Below are 6,868 nucleotides of genomic sequence, written 5' to 3'. Positions count from 1 at the left end.
AGATCTAACTAAAAGTATGCAAGAAATACACAGGGCATGGAAACATGTTAAATGACACCATGAGTATAATCAGAAAGTCCAGCCTGTGGGAAACTCCATAGGGAAAATAACCAGAATTATTCAACAAATGAGGGAAATAACCTATAAATTCAGAGACTTAAAAGGCACTAATTAAAATCTATGGACCTGCTAAAGGCATCACACTACCTGAATTTAAAACACACTACAAAACCAAAACAGCATAGTACTGGCATGAAGACAGACACATAGACCACTGGAACAGAATAGAAAACCCAGGAATAAATTCACATATTTGCAGCCAACTGACTTTCAACAAGGCACCAAACATTCACTGGGGAAAGAACAACCGCTTCAATAAATGGTGCTGGGAAAACTGGATATCCATATGCCAAAAAATGAAACTAGACCTCGATCTCTCACCAGACAAAATTCAAATCAAAATGGATTAAAGTCTTAAATGTAAGACATGAAACTATGAAAGTGCTAGAAGAAAACATTGGGGAAACTCTACAGGACAGTGTTCTGGCCAAAGATTTTCTTGGGTAAGATCTCAAAAGCAGAAGCAACCAAAGCAAAAATAGACAAATGGGATTACATCAAGCTAAAAAGCTTTTGCAGAGCAAGGAAACAACCAATGGAGTGAAGACACAACCTACAGAATGAGAGAAAATATTTGAAAACTATTCATTTGACAAGGGGTTAATAACCAGAATATATAAGGAGCTCAAACAACTTAATAGCAAAGATATATATATATATAATCTTTAAAATGAGTGAATCATCCAAATAGATACTTTTCAAAAAAAAAAAACATACAAATGGCAAACAAGTATATGAAAAAAATGCTCAACATCACTAATCATCAGGAAAATGCAAATCAAAACCACAATGGGATATCATTTAACTTCAAAAGATAACAGCTATCTATCAAAAAGATAACAGCTTTTTGATAACAGGAATACCGTTATGGAATACTATTCGGCCATAAAAAGAATAAAATCCTGGCTGGGTGCAATGGATCACACTTATAATCCCAACTACTCAGGAGGCCGAGGCAGGAGAATTGCTTGACCCTGGAGGCAAAGGTTGTAGTGAGTCAAGATTGTGCCACTGCACTCCAGTCGGGACAACAGAGCGAGACAGAATAAAATCCTGTCACTTGAAACAACATAGATGGAGCTGAAAGTCATTATGTTAAGTGAGATAAGCCAGTCAATGAGCTAAACAGGTGGTTCTTATGGAGGTAGAGCATAGAAAGATTATCAGAGGCTTGGAAGCCTGGGGGTACAGGGGATGAAGAGAGGTTGGTTAATGGGTGAAAAAAATGCAGTTAGATAGAAGGAATAAGTATTAGTTTTTGATATCACAGCAGGCTGACTATAGTTAACAATAATTTATTGTGTATTTCAAAATAACTAGAAGAGAAGATTTGCAATGTTCCCAACACAAAGAAGTGATAAATATTTGAGGTGATGGATATTCTAAATAACCTGATTTGATCATACACATTATATGCGTGTATCAAAATGTCACATGTAGCCTATGAATATGTACAGTTGTTACATATCAATAACAAATGAATAAAATTTTTGATCCTTATTTAGATCTTGATTCAATTTTTTAAAAAATTTATAAGGCAATGGAAAAAATGTAAACACTGACTGAATATTTGGTGATATCAAGGCAATTATTTTTTAAAATGTAAGAGCTAATGGAGAAAATATGAACACTGAATATTGTTATTAAGAGAATTATCTAAGAGATGATAAGATTTTAGATATTTTTAAGAGTTTTAGTCTTTTACATTTACTTAGTAAAATATTAACAAATGAAATAATGTAATGGGGATTTGCTTCAAAATAATCCTTGCCTGGGATAGAAGTAGGTGGGAGAATATATTGGCCATGAGTAGATATATTGAAGCCAGGTGATGAGTACATGGATTTTTAAAAAATTTTGATGCTGTTACAAATTGATTTAAAAAGAAAAAAAAAAAGAACAACCTAACTGAAAAATGAGCAAAGGGTATAAATAGGCAATTCAAAAAACATGTATAAAAGTGCTCAACCTAGCTAGCAATGAAAAAACAATGAAAGATCAGTAAGAATGTTGGGAAACAGGTATTCCCTCTGGTACTACCATATTGATGGACAATCTGACAAAAATTTTTCAAAACGTAAAATTTGCATTTTCCTAAACCCAACAGTTTAGCTTCTAGATATCTACATTAGAGAAACTGTCAAATATGTAGACAAAAATATGAGCTTATTACAGCATTTTTTTAGAATAGTGAAACTTTAGAGGCAAACTAAATACCCATCAACGGAGGAGTGGCTCACAAAAAGAAGTAAACAAAACGTGGTGTATTCACACAATGGATCCTTTACAGCAGTTAAAAAGAAACCCTCTGCGGGTCAAAGAATCCAAGATATTGTTCAGTGGAAAAAGCATGTTGCAGAGTAATGTGTTCCGTTTGATCCCATTTCTGTAAAAATAAAACTAAACTAAAACACGTAGAATAAACCCCTCTAAAAATGAGATATTTGTAATATGTATACATAATTTTGTGTGTCTATACATATACCATACACTATGTAATTCTGCTTTGTTTATTTTTCATAAGAATATATTCATACTGCTTGTATAATTTTCTTTTACTTTGTGTTTACTGAATTTTGTAACAAATAAATCATTAGTAATCTGTCCAAGAACAGTTTCCAAAGCATGGCAGAAGGCCAGCTGTGATGAACCGAGGGCCTTACCTGACCTGACCAGCCTGGCCCTGTTAGTATACTGGTAACCAGATAAGATTTAAGATATAAAAGCCTCAAATATTTAAAAGGATTTTCTCAGAAAAAGTGGGGAGGGTTTCCTCAAATGCTTCTTGTCACCAGATTTTAGGGCCAGAAGGGATTCTAGAGGCCAATTGGTCCAATTGCTGACTTTTAAGGAAGCTAAAATTGAGGTCCAGATAAGCTAGTTTTCCAAGGCCCCCAGACTATTTGGCATTTTTTTTTTCAAGGTCTCTTGGCCGGGCGCAGTCGCTCACGCCTGTAATCCCAGCACTTTGGGAGGCCGAGGTGGGCAGATCACGAGGTCAGGAGATCGAGACCATCCTGGCCAACACGGTGAAACCCCGTCTCTACTAAAAATACAAAATAAGAAAGAAATTAGCTGGGCATGGTGGTGGGCGCCTATAGTCCCAGCTACCTGGGAGGCTGAGGCAGGTGAATGGCATGAACCCGGGACATGGAGCTCGCAGTAAGCCAAGATCATGCCACTGCACTCCAGCCTGGGTGACAGAGCGAGACTCCATCTCAAACAATTAAAATAATACTAAGTAAAAAATTTTTTAAAATGTCCTGCTAAATTCCAAAAGGGACAGCCAGGAGAGTATGTCCACTAGACCTCTGAAAGTCTGAGAACTATGAAGAAGTAACTAGGGATTTATGAGTTCAAGACAAGCATCTACATGAGAATTCCTGCAAAGTTGCTGACAGCCATGTGTAAGTGACAGGCATCAGCAATCATCCACCACCAGAATCAGGAAAATGAATCATCCCAGGCTTTGTTCTTTGTAGAATAGTGCATTTTCCTCTGGCCTCCACTCTTCTATATCAAGGGATTGTTTCAACTACAGTCACTGGGCTGAAGGACCCACTAAATTTGGCCTGATTCCTGTCTTGGCAGGCTGCCGTGGCAAGGGTGATGGAGAAGTGTTTACAAGTGTCAGATCCCAGGAACATTTTCTTTGTTCTGTCTGACAAAGCCCAGAGTCAGATAGGCAGAGTGGTGAAAAGAGCTCTGGGCAAGCAGTCAGCCAGCCTGGGGTCTGGTCTCGGTTCCATCACGAACCCAGCTGTGTGAGCTTGCGCCAGTCATTTGAGGTTTTCTGAACATGCAAAGTAAATGGGCTAGCTGTGATTCCCTCAGCCCTTGTGTCTGGGAAAATGGTTTTGGAATGAAAGTAGCTTTTGGCCTGAGTACCCATTTTCAGAATATATTCTCTCAAGCAGAGTGAGAAAGAAGTGCAAGGTCATAGCTATGATTGGCATAGAACTGAGGCCAGATACTAACAAAGAAAAAGGTCGACACTGACGTGCCATCTCCAGGGAGAACAAATAGATTCATCCTTGAAGCCAACTACTGTGGTGGCTGCCTGGAGTACTGTGTTAAAAAGGATTTGGGCTAAACCTAAGCTCAGAATTCTGTGATCCATTAATAATGTCTGCTACAGGTAAGGGAGATAGAACAAGGTAAGAGTACACCAGATTTTTGCTACTCCTGCATCGAATTACCACATTTAGGTTCCTATAGCCATGAACCCATGAACCTAATGCAAAGTAGGAAATTGCATGTGATGAGATCTCGATAAAGAAAATTTCAGGAAGTAGGCTCATTTAGGATATAATTAACAAGTAAGAGAGCAACAAATCAGGATGCCTGAATTCTCTTCTTTGGACCATCACTGGATAATAATCTTGGACAAACCAAGAACATGTTGGAATCCCTACATTCTGGCTCTGTTATGGCCTGAGGCATGGTAAGGAAGGCACTGAAGGGTCTTTGCAAGTGGGGGTGGTATACGGACAAGCCCTGGTGATCCTGTGGCCACAGAAAGTGCTTCTCATGGGCAGTTTGGTGCAGTTTGGTCTTATTTTAATTAATGCTGTAATTTTATGGGATTTTAAAAACATATGGTGAATTATGTATTTTCCACTGTGACATATTAAAAAGGGCAGCAAAAAGTAATCAAAAGAAAATCACCTGTATTCTTATCATTCAGATCCAACATTTTACACCTTGTATTTCCTGGATACAAAGAGAATTTGATGTAAATGTTTTCCTTCATAAGTAGTGCACTTTTTTTCTCTCATGTTTGGGGAAAGTAAATCACAAACCAGAACTGGAATACATAAAAAATTCACAAAAATAATTATTTTTTAATAAAATTAATTTATAACTGCATGTCATTATTACTGAGTGGTGAGCCAGGGCCAGGTTAAGGTAATGCTCTTCATGCTATCGTCACCTCTAAGTTTGCATATACAATTGAGGCAAACCAGGGTCTTTTTTGAAATAACATGCAAAAATGAGTAAGGACCAGAAAGTAACAGTAAAAATACATAAACTGTTTTTAAAAAATTGGGTTTAACATTGCTATATCATCTATTCAATAAAATAAAATAAAAATCACTTGCAAATGCAAAAGCAAGCCATATGATTCCTTTCAAAGGGTAGAGGATGGAGCAATGTTGTATACTGTACTGGTTAAGCCTAGTAGCTCTCAAGTCAGACTGGCTGGAATCCTAGCTTCCCCAGCTAATGAGGATAATAGTGCTACCAACCTCATAGGACGGTTGTGAGGAGTAATTGGATTAGCACGTGTGAAGTTCTTTGGATGGTGCCTAGCACATAATAAAAACTCAATAAATCTTGCTATTAAGATATACCCTTTTGAGCCAAACACGATGAAGATCATTACTGCCTCATGGTCTTACCTTCTTCATCCCAATGTGCCATTTTGACTTCAGTTAGACGAGTCTAACACAAATTCATTTATTTATGGTTCAGATATTGCAGGCGATCACTCATGAAAACCCTTTGTGGGAGGTCTTTGGGAGTGGAGAAACCTGAGGCTCTGTGACTTGAAAATCATTTGTCCAATATTATGCAGCTCAAGAGTGGAGAGATCTGAATCTATCGTGTTCCTCCTTGCTCCCTCCGTTTTGTCCCTTTCTTCTCCTTTCTCAGCATCACTGAGGTGCACCCAATCTGCCTTTGCCCATGCTGTTCCTGGGGTGACCCCTGCTCCCTGCTGCTCATCTAAACCCTTATGTGGTATAAGTGCAATAGGAAAGGAGAGAAAGGAGCAACCAGCACAGGCTGAAATCATGAAGAAACAAAAGGAGGTGTAAGCTGGACCTTGGAGAATGTGTGGGATGTAGGATTTGGCTAAGTGTAAAGTGGAGAAATTGGGCCTGGACTTGAAGAAGAATGGGAAGAGTTGATGGATGCCGGCAGTGACCAAAATAGGCCATTGATCTGTAGAAGGTGGGATGTTAACTTGGCTACACAAGTCTAGGTCTTATTATGGAAAAACAAACGATGTACCTACCCTCAAGGAATAATCTAACTGGGGACTTAGAAACAAAAAAATAATAATAATTTCTCTTTAATAATTCCTCATGCCCAGGCACAATACTGGGAACAGCACAGTTTCCAAAATTCAATACCAGACTGATTGGCTGCCATTCTTCTTTACTCAGTTGAGAGACTCCAAACCTTTCCATCTGCTGGCTCCTTCTTTGTACACTAAGTCCACATTTTCCATTTGCCTTCAAACGGTTTAACATTTTTGCTGCATTACTGAGGCCATTTTAATTTATCACTTTGTTTTAAAGCACTGCACCATCCAAAAATAGCACAAAATTACTCATTCTATTCAAGGGTAGATGGTACTGCAGCCTTATATGAGACATGTAATCTGTCACCGATTGGGCCAGTGTGAACACAGGCCTGGTTTTCTGAGTTCTAACAGTCCCGGATGGGAGCTGCTTGTTTTTTTGAAGCAAGTTTTAAGCTTTTTTTTTTTTTTTGCCACCAGAGCCACTGAAGAATGCCTGACCAGCCACAGAGAGAAGCTATGCAGCTGGGTTCTGAATTCCTTCCTTGTCTAGAGATCCAAGCAGGCTGAAATATTTTAGAAAGAGTTGACTTACCAAATTTTCTTTCTCCTGGTTTTCCACAATGTCAGTTCATGTACCTATTTTTAAAATGTTTAGTTTTACATTGAATTTTGTGTTTTAAGCCTATAAAAAACTTGGTTTAGGATTTCACTGGAACC

This window comes from Chlorocebus sabaeus, chromosome 15 (assembly GCF_047675955.1).
Source record: "Chlorocebus sabaeus isolate Y175 chromosome 15, mChlSab1.0.hap1, whole genome shotgun sequence".
In the NCBI taxonomy this organism is placed as follows: domain Eukaryota; kingdom Metazoa; phylum Chordata; class Mammalia; order Primates; family Cercopithecidae; genus Chlorocebus; species Chlorocebus sabaeus.
This window is presented reverse-complemented; position numbering follows the sequence as displayed.